General features: G+C 41.2%; 1 long non-coding RNA gene and 1 other non-coding gene across 3 annotated transcripts in view; both read right to left on the bottom strand.

The window, feature by feature from the left end:
* Nucleotides 1–17,863, bottom strand: part of LOC125170297 (uncharacterized) — a 193,473-nt gene that overhangs the window by 40,738 nt on the left and 134,872 nt on the right. The gene's annotated exons all lie outside the window — the stretch shown is intronic.
* On the bottom strand, nt 15,834–15,962 carry LOC125147461 (small nucleolar RNA SNORA72). Its single transcript, XR_007145202.1, has one exon. It is a non-coding gene; the product is annotated as a small nucleolar RNA SNORA72 (small nucleolar RNA).

Raw genomic sequence — 17,863 nt, 5'->3', positions numbered from 1 at the left:
AAATGACTGAGCCACCCAGGTGCTCCTAGTGATTTTCTTTCTTTCTTTTTTTTTTTTTTTCATTTACTAAGTATTAAAGATTTGGCTATTATAATAGCATAAAGTTTAGCCACTTTGGCCAATTCAGGTGTAAGTCTCATGTATCTATGGGCTTCATATGACTCAGTCTCTGCAGAGAATCAAATGTCAGGAACCCAACTGAGAAGCCAAGAGAAAATTTGAGAGGGATTCCAAACTTTAGGTTTATCTAAGAACAATTAGTAGTTACAACTCACAACTCACAGCAGGAACACTTCTTAGAAGCTTCCTTCCTCTTTGTCTTCTGTCAATCGTGCAATTGTGCCAATGCCTCTTCCTTGCCAAGTTGCTGACATTCACCTCCTTTCTCCTACCCCAGCTTTCTTATTATGGTGATTATCTTAGTTCTTGGCTTTATTTCTACTTGTCTTGGCTCATTATCTGCATTCTCCACCACAATAGGACATGGAGAGCTTCACCAGACATGAAGGGACCCTTTCCCTACCATTTAATTCTCTCAACCCATGATCCTACTTCTACTTCATAATCAGTCTGGGAATTGGGAAGGCAGAGCTCAAGCACTCTTTAGAGGTTGAGGAGGATGAAATTTTATTTAAAAGCTGGTGAGAGTATGGTAGTCCCTCAAAACAAATACAAAAACAAAATTAAGCATAGAATTTCCGCATGTTCCAGCAAATCTACTTCTCAGTATATACCCAAGAGCATTGAAAGCAGGGACAGATATTTATACACCCATATTCATAGAAGCTTTAATCGCAATAGCCAAGAGGTGGAAGTAACTCAAGTGTCCACTAACATATGAATATATAAACAAGATTTGGTATATCCATACAATAAAATATTAGTCAGCCATTAAGAAGAATACAGTTCTGATTTATGCTACCATATGGATGAATCTTAAAAATATTTAAACTACATAAAATAAGCCAGACAAAAGGACAAGTAGAGTACAATTCCATTTATGTGAGGTAGCTAGAATAGTCAAATGCATAGAGACAGAAAGTAGAATAACGGCTACCAAGGACTGGGGATAGAGGAAATGAGGAGCTGTTTCATGGGTACAGAGTTTCAGTTTTGGAGACAGATGGTGGTGATAACTGCACAACACTGTGAATATACTTAATGTCACTGAATTATGCACTTAAAAATGGTTAAAATGGTAAATCTTCTGCTATGTACACAATAAAATAATTTTTTTAAAAACCTCATGGGTAGGAGAGAAGAAAGTTTAATACCAGTCTCATCACACAGAAAACATTTAAGTGGGAATGTACTGAGCTCTCTATTGATTAAGTTTCTCTATTTGAGAGAGAACACACATGCACATGAGCAGAGGAGGGACAGAGAAAGGGAGAGAGAGAATCCCAAGCAGACTCCACACTGTCAGCGCAGAGCCCAACGGGGGGCTCCCACAAACCGTAGGATTATGATCTGAGCCAAAATCAAGAGTTGGACACTTAACCGACTGAGCTAAGCCACCCAAACCCCCCAAACTTCCTATTTTTGATCAGAGTAAAAATAATACTTAGTTATTCTATAAACAGCTATACGGTAAGTTGTCATTCACCTATGAAATGATATGGTCTCCTTAGTCATAAAACACTTAATTGTTGGCTATCTTCATGTTGGTGTCTTTTAATGCTGTTGTTTGTGTTATACTATGTGTTTCCCAAGTACAACATTCTGAACAAAATTAGAGAAGCAATATGAACAAAATATTTTGCCTCCATCTCTACCAATAATTACAGAAATTCCAGCCACCCTACAACATATCCCTAAACAATTCTAGGAGTCCCCAAGATGAATGAGCAAAATCATCTCTCCTTTCTAGAAAACCCTTAGATTTATGGCTGAATCTCTACTACTTTTGTCATTAAAAATTAAAAATTTTATTTTTAAGCTGCTAACAAATCTTAGGATGAATAAAGGCATGTAACACAATGCCCAAAGGTAGGAAACTCATTAAAAATGATCAAGAACTCTCTAAACCAAGATTCTTAAAATTCTAGGCACCAGTGAACCTGCTCTAATTACAAATCATCAGTTTCAGAAAATGACAAATGTTTCTGACACAAGTATGTTTAATAAAGAACTTACTTAAAATTAAAATTGTAAACCCCAGGTAACAGTATTTTTGAAATCCAGAGCACAATTATTCACACAAGATTTGGTCACAAAGCACATGATAACTTGGGATGTGACTTTCAAGATTGCAGGGATCAGTATGAACCATGTGGGCCAACAGCCAGGGCAGCTCTTGGGCTGGGCATAAGCCCACGTGCCATCCATAACCTCACCGTGCCATCCATGAACTCAATGTGCCATCCATGACCTCTGCATCTTTAGCCACATCACAACTGCACAGTGATGACTGTATTTTTAAATGTTTTTGTGAAAATCTGAGCATCACCATGAAATCATGAAGTAGGAGTTGCATACCATAGTTTCTCCATAAGTGAAAAATCCAGATTTCAGGAGATTGAAGTGTCTTGCCCAATGTCCCACAATATCAAATCCAGATATAAAACCAGGACTTTCTAGCTTAATCATTCATTAAACTAATATGCAATGAGTGCTTACTATTGTCAGACACTGTTCTACACTCCTAGGATACATCAATTTAAAAACAAAAGAAATGATGCCCACTTCCATGGAGTTTATACTCTAATAGAAAAATGTACTGGTTATAATTTTAAATAGAGTAGTCAAGATAGGCTTCCTTGAGAAGAAAACATTTGAGTAAATACTTGAAAGGAGGTGAGGGAATCAGCAGTATAAATATCTCTAGGACGTGAGTCCAGTCAGAGAGAAAAGACAGAGCTGGAAAGCACTAGTCCAGAAATAAATAATACTGGTGGGGGGCTGAGGGTTGGTAGGCGGCGAAGATGATGAAAAAATAACCCATTAACACATATTTTGGAAGTAGAGTTGATTTATCTCACTGATAAATTGGATGGATGACTTACATTTTCTCCAGAAGGTGTTGAGATGATTTTTGGAACAGATTCAAAAGACACTAGTTGAGGGCACTTGATGGAACATCAGCAATGAATCCAGACTCAGACCAACACTGGGTTTATGGCTGAGAGAAAGAGTAAAGAATCATCTTGGGCTGGAGCAGAGTGAGGTGGCAGTCACAGAGACCAGAGGGGAACAAAGGTGAGACTGTGGAGCCTTGTAGATCATGAGAAGCACTATGGCTTTTACTGTAAGGAAGATGAGGAGCCAGTAGACAGCTTCAAAAGAGGAGGAGAATAATCTGCTTTGGGTTTTAATAAAGCTGCTAGATTGATAATAACCTATCCAGGACAAGGATGGAATAGGAAAGCCAGCAGAAGGTTATTGTGGTAATCCAGGCTTGAGATGAGGATGGCCTGGACCAAGGTGTTGGCAGCAGAGATGGTGACAAGGACAAGAATCTGGATGTATTGTGGAGACAAAGCCAACAGAATATGCTGAGGGGTCAAATGTGTGGTGTAAAAGAGGGGTTGTGTATGTGGTGTAAGAGAAAGAGAAAGAGAGGAATCAGGGGTAGCATTAAGTAACTGGAAGCATGGGATTGCCAAGTACTGAGGGAAATGATACTAAGGAGACGGGTCTGGGGAGGAGAGACAGGAGGTCAGTCTAGACAAGTTAAGTGAAAGATGTCCCCCAGGAGGAGATGTCGACAATTCTGTAGGACTACAACTCTGGACTTCAGGAGACACTGTTTGGTTAGGACATGAACTCCGGGTGCTCATCCCAGCTTCATGTCCATCCCACTTCCACAGCTTGGACTTCTCCAGGATGAGAAACACAGTAGTCAGGTTAAATCTTCAGTACCTTCCTGTTGCCCTCAAAATCAGTACTTGCCTGGGGTGCCTGGGTGGCTCAGTCGGTTAAGTGTCTGACTCTCGATTTCCACTCAGGTGATGACCTCACGGTTCATGAGTTCAAGCTGTGAGTGCAGAGCCTGCTTGGGATTGTCTCCCTCTATCTCTGCCCCTCCCTTGCCCATGCTCCCTCTTCTCTCTTTCTCTCTCTCTCTCAAAATAAATAAATTAATATTAAAAAAAGAATTACAAAAACAATTAAAAATCTGTACTGTCCTTATTTCCAAGAAACATAACCAGTAATCCTGCATTTTACCTACAGGGATTCTTAATCAAGGACCTCCTTGCCTGATGTCATATAGCAGAGACCCCATTACAGAACTTCAGGCAAAAGATGCAACTTTGTGTAAGATGAAACTTAAAAAACTGGCTTTGGCTTTGTAATTTCTTGAATATGGCATCATTTCTCTAATATCTGTAGTATATTTCATCATTTTTCCCTACTTCACCAGAAGGATCCATTTTTCAATATATTCTTGTAGGAGAATTTCTTTAAAGTCTGGGGAAAACCATAAGTAGCTGAGTGATCCAAAAAAGCCACACTCAATGCATCTAAATAACCTCGTCTTTGGTTAACAATGAATTGATGCCAGTGGAATGATATTTAAAATTTTTTTCCTATAAATGTGACATATGCATCCCTGTGCATCAGCATATGCTCAGCTGAAAACATTTCAATGAATGACAAGTTGATTGGCCCCAATTTGAAAAGCATAGTGTATAGAAACATAATTTTGGGGGTGGCCAACATTATGACAGATACTATATTCTGCTCATACACAGAACTTGTTTGAACTGTTTGGGGAATTTTGATAGCCTGTGAATGCTTTCCACAAAGAAAATTGGCAAGATAGGAAAGGGAGGAAAAGAATGAAATGGAATTAACAACTGTTGGGCAACTACTATCAGCCACACATTATTCGAGAGAAAATGGTGGGGCGAGAGATTGATTGATAATCATTGTTTTTACAACCGAAAACAACAGAATGATAGTGAATGGAGACAGCAATGGCTTTGCAATGGAGAGCCCTAGCACAGATCCCAGCTTTGTCTCTTACTGTGAGACCTGTCACACTAACGATGTCACTTCTCTGACCTTCAGTTTTTATATCTATAAAAGGAGGACAACAATAGATAGTTTCTAGGTAGTTGTGAGAACTGATTTTATTTGTATTCATACACACACACACACACACACACACACACACACAGCCCAGCTTAGCTCGAACTTTATTACAAATGGGGCATTAGGGGAGGATGTGACGTGAAAGGTACCTGAACTATTCATTAGGATACACAGATGCTTTAGATAATCAAAGAAAGAGCACTGGTCACTTCTACTAAGATGCCATACAGGGTTTGATTGATTCACAGGCTCAGATACTCAAGGGCCACCTGGGTGGCTCAGTGTGTTAAGCCTCTGATTCTTGATTTCGACTCAGGCCATGATTTCATGGTTTGTGAGATCAAGCCCCATATCAGGCTCTGTACTGACAGCATGGAGCCTGCTTGAGATTCTCTCTCCCTCTCTCTCTGCCCCTTCCCTGCTTGCATGCACCGTGCACTTTCTCTCTCTCAAAATAAATAAATACACTTAAAATAAAGAGCTCAGATACTTGAAAGGATAAACAGGATGCAGCAGAGATCCCCCCCTCTACAGTATACATCAGTATAATGTGGCTACAGTATAACATCAGCCACACCAAGACCCTCTTCTGTGGTCTCCTCATTCAGTTTACTGAGCTTATCTCAAAAGCTGTAGCCCTGTCACTTAAAAGCCACCAAAATAATTACGCTAGAAAGTAAGATATAGGAGTGAAAAACACATCTTGATTCTTGTAAAGAACCTAGAAGATATTTTTTTCAACAATTTCCTATCAATATACATCTGGCCTCATATTAAAGAGAGCAAGAGGTCTGTTCAGCAAAACTGCTGACTCGTAAGGAATCGGAATCCCTTTATTATTTTCATTTTCTTCGACCTGCTGTGAATAACCGTAAGGATGAGGGCCAGTTCCAAATCCTGATCCCAAATAAAAAGTTCAGGAGAATGGATGGCATATGGAGGCTGGGGATTAAGCAGGAAGGGGAAATGACCAGAACTAACCCCTGGAGACAGAAGGGAGGTAGGCTGAAAGGGAAGGAAGCTTGGCTTTCCAATATGATCTCACAGGGACCTTAACTTTCAAATGAGAACCGTGCCTCTCATTTGCTGTGTAAGCACATATCGATTGGGTTTTTCAGATTGGCTCTGTGAGAAATTCTATGGCACTTTTAGAAGTAAAAGTGGGTAGATCAGCTCCTTTTCAATTGAATTTGCCATCAGAGCCAGAAGAAGATATAAGAAATAATAAGCAAGGGGGTGGGGAGGACTTTTCTTCAAATGTGTTATACTGGTCTTCTCTTGCATAACAAAATCATCTCAAAAAATAGGTTTATATTAGCATCTGTATAAGGAGAGCTAAAGAAAGACAAGAGAAGTACAAAATTGCAGTGTACTTGTTGAATGTGAAGTGCTTTTGTTTTCTTAAATCTGAGCTACACCAGGCAAACCTCACTGGGGAATATGGGGCCAATGCTGTAGGCTTAGGAAGACATTCACGTGACCCATGCAATGGCACAGGCTGAGAGTAGATAAAAGCCCAAGGCCATGCACCTGCAGGCACACCTGGGGAGTAGTGTCATGCAATAGAGTCAAGGTCAAGGACAAAGAGCTATGGTGCAAGTGTTGAAGCTTAACAGCAACCAGAGGAGATGCTGGAAACTTGGTCTCTACATGGAAAGGCCTCTGCCTCTGACGCATGGCCTCAAGTGGCCTCCTGCCTGGAAGAGAGAAAGGGCACATTGGCCAGCCCTGCCAGGAGTCTTAGAGAAGAATCTTTGCCCTTGGTTCAGTTTTCCTTGGAGTCCTCTTTCCAGTCTCTTTTTGTCCTCAGAGGACTAACAGTCAGAGGTAAAATCTGGTGTAAACAGAGAGGACAGGAGCCACATTAGCAGAGATCCTCTAAGTATTCCATGTAACTCACAGTATTCCAGCCCTGCTCCCCAGGGCTTTCTCTATACCTGGAGCAACCCCTGAGGGGCAGGAGAGGCAGTCACACCTCTTCTAGGGTGAGGGAGGGGGTTGTCTTGGCAAGGAGAGCAATGTGTACTTTTCACCTAGCAAACTGGCTATACACACAGATTTCTATGCTTTCCCAATTTTTTACCACACACATATTATTTTGACATCACCAAACTACGATAAGTGACATAAAAATAAAGACTAAGAACTAAAATACTTAAAGCCTAAAGTATAGTTACTTTACGTCACTTATGTGGTTTACTACACTCCACAGGTTTTCAGATTAGCATCCCTCCCACTGCTTCTAAAAGTGCCACTCATAGTTCATTATAAAATATTCATTTATTCCCCTTGGGCTCTGGAGCAGAGACATCTGTCTTAATATTAGCAAATCCCTTCAGTTAAAAGTAGTTGCTTTTGTCTTGTTCTACTTAAACCCACTTTAAGCAAATATCGAAAACTATTTTTTAAGTTTAAAGATGTACAGGTGGGTATATACCCAACAGAGTTGCAAGCAGGTTCTCAAAGAAATATTTGTCCACCCGTGTTCACAGCAGCCCTATTCACAATAGCCAAGAGATGGAAGCAACCCAAATACCCACTGGCAGATGGATGGATAAACAAGATGTGGTCTAGCCATATACCTCTAGGCTAATATCCAGCCTTAAAAAGGGAGGAAATTCTGACACATTCTATACCATGGATGAAACTTGAGGACATTATGCTCAGTAAAATAAGCCAGGCACAAAAGGAAAAATACTTTATGATTCTACTTCCATGAACTATCTTCAATTGTCAAAATCATAGAGACAGAAAGTTGAACAGAGGTTGCCGGAGGTTGAGGGTAGAGAAAGAATGGGGAATTGTTGTATAATGGGCACAGAGTTTCAGTTTTGCAAGATGAAGAGTTCTGGAGATTCAACTCATGACAATACGAACCTACTTGACACTAGTGAACTGTACGCTTAAAACTGGTCAAAGATGGTGATTTTGTATGTATTTTACCACGATTAAAACAATGAAATACACAGAGCACAATATATTTATTAGATGAAAAAGGCCTTGAGAAGGAAGTGAAATTTCAGGAGATAATCCTTGACAAAGAGTGGGGTTGGGGGCTGGGAGTCTTTGGAAGGGATTTCAAAGCAAAGGCAGCAGCATTCAGAAATCCATTCAGAGTTCATTGGCATGCCCCCAGTGGCTTAGGGACACATGGAGGGCTGGCACTAGGACTAATGTGAATGCATGCACAGCAGAACACTGGGTAGGTCTAGAATATGGGAGACCTGAGAGAGTTAGGGTCTTGATGCTAAGGGCACAGTTTTGGGTATGGATGGACACAAAGGGTAATAGTGAGCCACCATGGGGATTTGACAAGAGAGGTGGCACTGTCGGAGCAGCAGGTCAGAAAAATGAATTTGGCAGCTACACAAAGGGTTGACTGCAGGGGAGCCATGCTAGAAGCAGGGAAGCCAGTGAGGAATGGGTTGTAATTATTGGTCTTGGAACATAAGCATTTCCTTGCCATTAAACTGGTCTTACCACAATAAGTCACAGTATTTACCCAGTCCTGTGATAAAATGGCTCAGTATTTTACAGTAAGAAGTCTCCAAGGAGACTTAAGTATTCACATCCCAACAGATGCAAAAGGAAAATATTGAGGAAAGGGAGCCTTAAAGAGAAAAAAAAATGAAGGAGAAATATAAAGACTAACATATCAGGGAAAGAAATTGCAAACCCAACTGATTTGTATCAGAGAACAATCAACATTCTTTTCTTCAAAAAATAGTTGGACTAAGGGCGCCTGGGTGGCTCAGTCGGTTAAGCGTCCGACTTCAGCTTGGGTCATGATCTCATGGTCTGTGAGTTCAAGCCCCACATCAGGCTCTGTGCTGACAGCTCAGAGCCTGGAGCCTGCTTCCAATTCAGTGTCTCCCTCTTTCTCTGTCCTTCCCCTGCTCTCACTTTGTCTCTCCCTCTCAAAAATAAATATTTAAAAGAATAGCTGAAATATTTAACTCTAGCAAAAAGCAATTTATTAACATTTCACACATTAATGAGCATTTCTTCTGAAGACTGTTGACTAACCAAGAACCCTAATGAGAGAGAAGAGCGTGCACAAGTGAAAAAGCACAGAGGAAATAAAGCACTGAACATCTCATGGATGAGTGAAGATCCCATCCCCAGTGGAATGTAGAGTATGAGTGAGTGAGAGGCAGAGAGAAGGATATGTGTGTGTGTGTGCGCGCGCGCGCGTGTGCACACACACGTGCCCACGTACATGCATAATGCACGTACACACGTGCGGGTGCTCAGAGCTGGTGGGTGCATATGGTGGGAAACATAGATAAAGCCAAACAGAGAATGTGATGGCGCTGAGTTACATACAGACTTTATTGTCAAAGCTATTTGCTGGTAAGAATGAGCTCATGAAAGATCATGAACGAGGCTAAAAATAAACTTATATTTAAACCTCATGTCAGGAAACTTTGTTTGACTCTGGGACAGATAACTTAACCTCATGGAGTCTCAATAAATACACGTCTAAAACAGTATGAACATACTTAATGAAAGTGTTCTGAGGATTAGAAATAGTGCAGAGAAAGTGCCTGGAATAATGCCTGACACACAATAAGTACTGAAAAAAAACCAATAAAATGAAAATAGGATTGTATTATTTATATGTATCTATACAAAATATTCTTATTAGTGATTGTTTCAAGGAAGCCTACTTAGGCACATACCCTTACAACAGCATACATTTATTGAGCATCTATTATATGCCAAATGCTAGGTACTAAAAGGATACGGCAAGATCTCTACCCTACAATTAGATGTAACCTGACATATTTGTATATTAACTCTCCAAAGCCTCATATGTTGTTAACAAGGTCAAGTGCACAAGTGAAAATCCCAGTTGATGGAGGATGGGAGAACCCTGAAAGCAGGCCAGAGCACCCAGGCCAAGGTGTGAGTCAGACTGTGGAAGTGCAGAGCTGCCCCCTACTGGAAGGAGGACTTGATGACCAAGAGGTCTTAATTTTCCAAGGCCAAGATAGGCTTCCCAGATTGCTCAGCCTTACTACTTACTACAGAGGGAAAGCAAAGGAAAAGCAAGGTGAAGAAGTATGTTCTTGGATGAGGTCACGGGCAGCCAGCTGGGAGGAAGGGGAGGAAGGACAGCTGCTGGTCTTCCCTTTGCAGGCATAAGCCATATACCAAACCAAAAGCAAAGATCCAGACTCCTTATAAAAGCAAAGATCCAAAGCACTGAGAGTGCCTTTGCCAGAACAAGAGGATAAGTGTGAAAAGAGTGAGTCTCCCCACCTGCACAGGCCAGCCCACATCACTACTTTGATCTCATGTTGCAAACAGATATTCAGCAACCTCCGACGTCCTCTGACATGAACCATTTTCCATTCAGCCAACCATGTTTACCCCAGCTACACACGGCCACCTCTCATGTCAGATACCCCCAGCTCCATCAGAGAAGGTAGGACGTAGACATAGAATAACATGTAATTTCACATGGAGCTGCTCAGGGGATATTAACCTTAGGTTGGTTATCAAGGGAAGTCATAGAGATGAGGCCTTCAAATAGGCCTTAAAGTACTCACAGACAAGGTGGAAGAATGAGGATCGCCCTAGGAGATTAGTGGGTTCGTGTGGAGGAGCAGGGGGACAGAGAACAGAAGAGCAGGTCAGGAGTCAGTTCCCAAAGATGCAAAATGCCAGGCCCACTCTGTGAACAGTGGGGTTCTTCATGCAGGAAGTAGAATTGAAGAAATATTCATTGGGCAATTTCAATCCAAGTTGCCCCATTGGAATTCTCTTCTCCCTCCCCATTCCATATCCTCTTCCATTGATTCATATCGCCCTTAATAACACCACCCACCAGTTTCCCTACATAGAAACTTGGAGTCATCTTAACATATCCTTGTCCCTGATCTAAGCAGACATTATCTCCTATCTATACTGCCTTCTGTAAATATTTCTCAAAATCCTCTCCTCTCCATCCCTGCTACCACCTTCGTAATTCAGGCCCTCATTATCTCTTGGTCATCTTGCCTCAAATCATAACCATGATACTATCTACTCACACTATTTTCCAGCTCCTCATTGTTTTCATGAAAAAGTCCTTGGTTTGTTACATGAGACCCTTGGTGGTCTAGTACTTACCTACACCCCCTGGCTCACTTGTCATTCCTCCTTCTACATCACTTATTCTCTAGCCATATCAAACTGCCTATTTGGGCCAGACTATTTCATATCTCAGGACCTTTGCATGTGCTATTCCATCTGCTTTGACCTCAATTCTATTCTCTGCATGTCCTTCAGCCACCTAATATTTACTTACTCCTTCCTGGAGACAGCAGTTCAGGCACAAGCACGACCTCTTACATGAAGCTCCTCTGACAGCTCAGGCTGATTTCATAACCATCTTTTCTCTTTCCTTGGTACTCCACTGCCTTTATTATAGTACACATCATACTGGATGGATTGGCCTTAAGTGTCTGTTTCCCCCATTCAGCCATTTTATCCAGCCCTATGTCCCCAACACCTACCAGAATGCTAGGTTCAAAGTAGATGTTTAATAATTGCGTTGCATTTAATACAAGAAGAACATAAACAAATGCTAAAAATCTGTGCCAGACACAGAGAAACTTGGAACTCTTGAGATTTTATAACCTGAGCATTCCTCTGAATGGAAACTTCCAAAAGCAAAATGAAGCCATAACTGGGTAACTGGGAAAGAAGTTTTGTTGAGGCCCAGGTGATTTGGCCCATTATGACTTGTAGGGTCAGATTATAAAGGTAGAGACATTTACGTGCCTGTGTATATGTGAGTTCATTTTATTCTTAAGATACTCTGCCTTGCTGGACTTAGCATGGTCCTCAAGTATTTAATTCTGGCATATATATAAGGGAGTTGAAATTATCTTGCAGAAAACCCAAGATGTCTGCTCAGTATCTTTCATCTGACCAAACTGGTGCCCCCATTGAGCCTTTGCTCCCACCTCTGCCACCAAATGCCCTTCTCATCCTTGGATGTGGAAGTACACCAGAATGTTAGGACAGATCTTCCCCTACCAGGCAGGGCTCTGAGCCATCCTGCTGCTTGCACCCTGCATTGCCTCAAGTGCTTGAAAATGAACCCAGAAAGACAAGTGGAGGGCAAACAGAACACAAATATGCACCTATAAAAATAGCCCTGTAATAACAGCCGCCCATGCACTAGATGGGAGCACGAACAGATGGCGATGTCTGTCTAATTTTCCAATCCCTGAGGTTGTACCTCTTTGCTTCCCTTCCATCTCTTTTCCTGGAACATGGTTTTGGCAGGCAGTGGGTCCCTTGGAATCAACAGAATCCTTCAAAGTCATTCCAGAATGCTACAGTAATCGAGGCCAACCTACACGTTACCCAGAATCAGAAGCCCAGAGTTACAGACATGAGCCATGCCCAAAAAACACATCAGTGACCTTGACAGGTTATCCCTTCATTTTAACAAAGTATATTAGTTGATCAAATGTTCCTTTTTAGAGTAAAGCAGAGGAACTTGGGCTCAGATGAAAGTCAAAATGGGCAATGTTGTTTGTTGATTGTCGGCTCAGTGCCCGGGCACAGACAGGTCATGCCGTCTCACTCCTGCCCCTGCACTGGCTCCAGGAGGCCTTCTACCAGGGCACCACTTGTGGCTACTTTCCTTACTTACTAAAGAGTCTGGAACTTTGGAAAAACATTGTCTAAAGCTGATCTTCTGTTTGGGTGATCCCCAGAACAGACTACCAGTGTCCTGGCAGTTATTAATGTGTATAAATATTTTACAGTTACTGACAATATTTTCAAATCACTCAGACTTCTTTTTTAATTCTATTTTGACAGCATCCTCTATAAATCCCCCAAGTCCAGTAACTTAAAGAGATAGAATTTTAAAGTTTTGCAAACAAAATATTTCATATATTTCTAAATGTTTAATTTTCCTTATCATAGTTATGTAAGATAAAGGAAGTGTATGTAATATTTGCACCAAGCCCATATTGATGCCTCCAAAGGCACTTCAGGTGACCCCAGTGTTCCATACCAATATCGCTTTCTACGAATACCATGAGGTGAACAAATATGGTAGGTAACACGGAAAATCAGGCTTAATATGTTAAACATTTATTAAGCGCTTACTAAACGTTGTACTAGGCCCTCCAGGGGGATGACATTGATAGGACATCATCCTACCCCTGTCCACACAAAGCTTTCCATCTAATGAGAGATAAACATCTAACTCTAGGGCCTAACAGGTAGGGGTACACTTACAGAGCATATGCAAAGAGCTTAATGTTCTTCATTTCACTTAATCCTCAACACAGCCCCTCTGGTTTGGATATCATCACCTTTCCAAAGGTGGGAATATTGAGGCACTAGGAGGTTCAGTTACTTGCCCAAGGCTCCACAGAGTAAAGTACCAATTTTGCATGACTATGGAGGCAAGAGGAGAAACGAAAAGCTGATTTATGAGGCTGTAGCAGCCCAGGTAAAAGACCGTGGTGGCCTGGACTAGGTGGAAGCAGTCAAGGCAGAAGAAGGAGCGGTCAGCTTCGGGATATATTCAGATGGTAGGTTCTACCAAGTTCCTGGTCTGCTGAGGAAGAAAAGGAGCTAAGAGCCTAGGATGAAGGGTGGATTCTACACACCTAAGATGAAAAGATTGACAGTGAGACCAGACGTTCTCCAAAAGAGGGCAGTGACCAGCAAGCACTGTGGAGGAGTAAAAATCTGCAAGTTACTCAGGAAGCAAGGAAAACTTCAACCCAAATGAGAGTGTCACTTGAGAGGGAAGTTTTCACTGAGAGCCAGGAGGAAATGGATGAAGCATCTGTGACTAGATTAAGAGTGAATGTGAAGTTATTTGCAATTAAGTAAAGGTTACAAAGAGTATAGTGGGAAAGGTTAGGAGGGAAACAATCACATCTGGTTCAGAGAGAAGGGAACAGAGCCACAGGGACTGGGACTTTGGAGAGGATGATGAATGGAGGAGCATTTTTCAGTTTGGGTGAAAAACACGGATGAGTCATGGGGAAAATAACTGGCCTAGAAATTTCCACAGAACTGAGCCTGGAAGTAAGTCTCTGATGGATTGAGGTCTCTGATGGGTTGAAGGACTTGGACCTCTCTGGAACAAGCCAGCTGCTCCTGGAAATCCTAGACCAGGTGGGCTGGCAACAAGACTGTTTGGTTCCCAGGAGCCTCACTGAGTGCTGGAAATAGCATTAGCTCCAGATTGATGGGAGGCCTTTCTGGATGGAATCCTTTACAGCTTGTCTTAACTGTGACTCTGAGGGAATAAATGGAAAATGGCATCATTGATTTTAAAATAACTCTAGGTGAGATAGTTGCCTGTACTTTGTTTCCCTTTATTCAACTCCCACTCCTCAACTAATATCCACCCACTGCACTTCACTCAAATAGGTCTGGCCCAGTCCACTAGTGATTTCCATGTTGCTGGATCCTATTGGCATTTTCAGCCTTTATATTATTTGACATTTCAGTCCTACTGACCAACCTTTGTCGTGAAACACTTTCTTCCTTTGGATTTCCACAGTCACACCACCCTCTCCTGTTTGTGTTCCTACACTCCTCTGGCCACCCATTTGTTCTGTCTCTAAAATCCTCATTTACTTAGCCTTTAAAATGTTGGGCTTCCTTAATCCTTGATTGTAGGCCTTCTACCCTTCTTACTTTATCTTGTGTCTATAGGCCATTTTATTCAGATCCATGGTTGCAATTGCCTGATATAGAAGACATGTGAAAAATGCTACCAGAGTGTTCAGAGGTGTGCATGCCTGAGGCACATGGGAGGTTGCTTGCCTTGGGTCATTGCTACCCAGATGGTAAATTCAGCCTTAGGGCAGATAATGAAGCCCAAGGAGAGTATTTATATAGAGAGAAAAGAGAATCTAAACTAGAACTCTGGGAAAAAATATTCACAGGATTGGAAGATGAATAAGCACCAAGTAAAAGCAATTGCTATTATCATTCATCACCATTACTATTATTCTACAAGTAAGTGCTTGTTTGTATATTTCAATATCTGTGTTTACTACCTACACATTAACTTTTTAATAGCACTTCTTACATTCCACCCAGAATATTCATGACTACTTTTCACTCAGTAGACCACCAGGCTTTGTTTGGTCCATCAATTCAATCCAGCATCAGTAATTTTTACTGATTGCCTTTACGATGTATGGTAATGTTTAAAGCACTATAATCCATCTCTATAATGGAGTACTGCAATATTCCTACTACTTACTATTGTCAACCTTTCCATCAGCATCAATTAGAAAAGACACAAAGGGGGCGTTTGGGTGGCTCAGCCAGTTGAGTGTCTGAGTCTTGATTTTGGCTCAGGTCATGATCTCAGGGTTGTGGAATCAAGCCCTGCATCAGGCTCTGCGCTGAGAGTGGAGCCTGCTTAAGATTCTCAATCTCTCTCTCTCTCCCTCTGCCCCTCTTGCTCTCTCTCTCTTTCAAAAGAAATTTTTTTTTAAAAAAAGAAGAGACACAAATGAACCATAGCTTTATCAATTATTTTATCAAGGGAACAAGTATAGAAGCATCACTTGCAACTGTTCAACAATCATTATTTCATGCACTAAGAGGAGTACGTTCTACTTTTCTTTTTTCAAAAAATAAAATACAATAGTTTTACAATTCATTTAATAGTAACTGGTAATCATCAAATTAGCAATGTTTATCTTCAAAAGTTATTTCACCAGCTGTGCTGTCATTTCCCAAGGACGATCATATAGATGGAGTCACAGACATTTCCCACATAAGATGCATCATATAAATCAGACTTGGTTTATCATGAGCATTGATAAAACCAGACCTAGGGAAAGAACTAGATCTCGGGACACATGCATGGTCTTAATACAGCGAATGTTTAGCCTCCCCTGATTATTACAAAATCAGAACAAGAATATTCGTGGAGTACGTTCTACTTTTTAAAAAATCCTCCATACAGCCAACTGTCATGCATACACAAGGCAGTTATCCTCAGTGTGCTTCTGACAAGCTTGCTGCTAAGCTTACTGACCTTCTCTAATGAATTACTGTTTTGTTGTTCTCTGCACTCTTCAATTCCAAAGTCAAACACACATTTCCTCTATAGTCCACCTCTCCATTTCCATTTATCTGCAGGCTGTCTGCAGAGACAATCCACCAGAAAGAGGACAACACTCACCTTGGAACCAGAAGGCATGGGTCCAGGTTTTAACTTATAATTTAATCAATTGTGCACAAAATCTGATTTTCCTCATCTTTGTGTCTGTGTGAATGATCTTACACTCTCCTTCCAAACTCCCTCCAACAACAGGTGGTATAAGTATTACCATTAGGAAAAGCTTTGGAAATCCAAGCACAGCCATTGTCCTTTCTCAGTGGAAAGTTTAGGAGACAGTCATCTGTTCTCAGTAGCTTTATGGTGTGGACTGTGGAGACCTGCCTCACAGAAGCCACTATTAATTGATTACAAGTGCATCTGAAGAATATTAGAAACACTCAGCTTCAGGTCTAAACCTAAAGACACGTTCCATCCAATTGGATACTCAATATTGCCCCAGAATATAAGGAGGGAAGGGGTCATTCTTCCTAATCTGCAAATGAGGAAAGAGAGGCTCAAGGCTTAGCAAACAGACCAAGATCACTCAGCTAGGAAATAGCCAAACTAGGACCTTTCAACTTTTCTAATTCCTGGTTGTTCCCCTTGTGACACCTTTAACAAGAAGGAACAAAGCAGTGCACATATCCCTTCTCAGTTCAAGGAATGACAGCTTAATGACCCAAGAGAGTTAATGTACCTCCCAAAAGATTCATTTCTCCCTGACTTACATTGAAAGAGGTTCATTCTACATTTTCATAAATTGATTTAAAACAATCAGGAGAAGGCTCATTAAAATTCACTACACAATAAAAATAAAATACTTAGCGGTCATATGTAACCACACATTTTGTAGATATTGACAATGAGCCATCAAGAATTTATTTCATAGGTGGCTATTATAATTATTTCACAACATAGAACACCTAGACTAGACAGGCTCCTTTTTTGTTGGAAAGAGAGGTTTTAAAGATCAATTTAACAATACTACTTTCAGTGTGAGAGTTCCGAGCCTCAGTCCAGTGGGACACATTCTTGAAGTCTTGCACATTTAATTTACAATGAGCTTCAACAAATTGTACTCTTTAGCTGTCTCACGTGATAGAGGTCACACACACCTGCTGAAGCTTAGTTGCAGACAGACACTATCCAGCACCTTCTAGTCATTTCTAGTATGAGACACAGACGACTCCAAATTTACAGTAATTAGATGTTGACAATCTCTTTGACTCAGTGAAATGAAACACTATTGAACCAAGTTTAAGTTCTTCTCAAGTCTTCAGGGAGATCGAGTGATTCCAAAGCAGCTACTGCAGGTATATGTCTGCATGAATGAGACACTAGATGACCTGATGGCAACTGGGATGCCTACAAGGTGAAGGATGGATTTGAGACAAGAGGATTTTGTACGCTGCAAAGTGGTATATGGACCAAGGGGGCCACACATGCAAGAGCTTTGCACGTGTCTCGCCAGATCATGGCTTGGCTACACGAGCTGCTTTTTATGACTGTTCAGTTCAGCAACAAATTGAATAGAAGATCCAAGACCACCTTTTTAATTACAAAATGCTTCTCCCTCCCCCACAATTGGATGTCTGCTCGTTTCAGCTCTGCAAAAGAATGTCATCATCATAATTCCTAGTAGCTTGCTTCTGTTTCCGCTTCAGTAGATACCCTGTAGATGGGAAGTCACATAACAGCTTTGCTCCCCATCAAGTTGCCTGCACCCGA

This window comes from Prionailurus viverrinus, chromosome A1 (genome assembly GCF_022837055.1).
Source record: "Prionailurus viverrinus isolate Anna chromosome A1, UM_Priviv_1.0, whole genome shotgun sequence".
NCBI lineage: Eukaryota > Metazoa > Chordata > Mammalia > Carnivora > Felidae > Prionailurus > Prionailurus viverrinus.
This window is presented reverse-complemented; position numbering and strand designations above follow the sequence as displayed.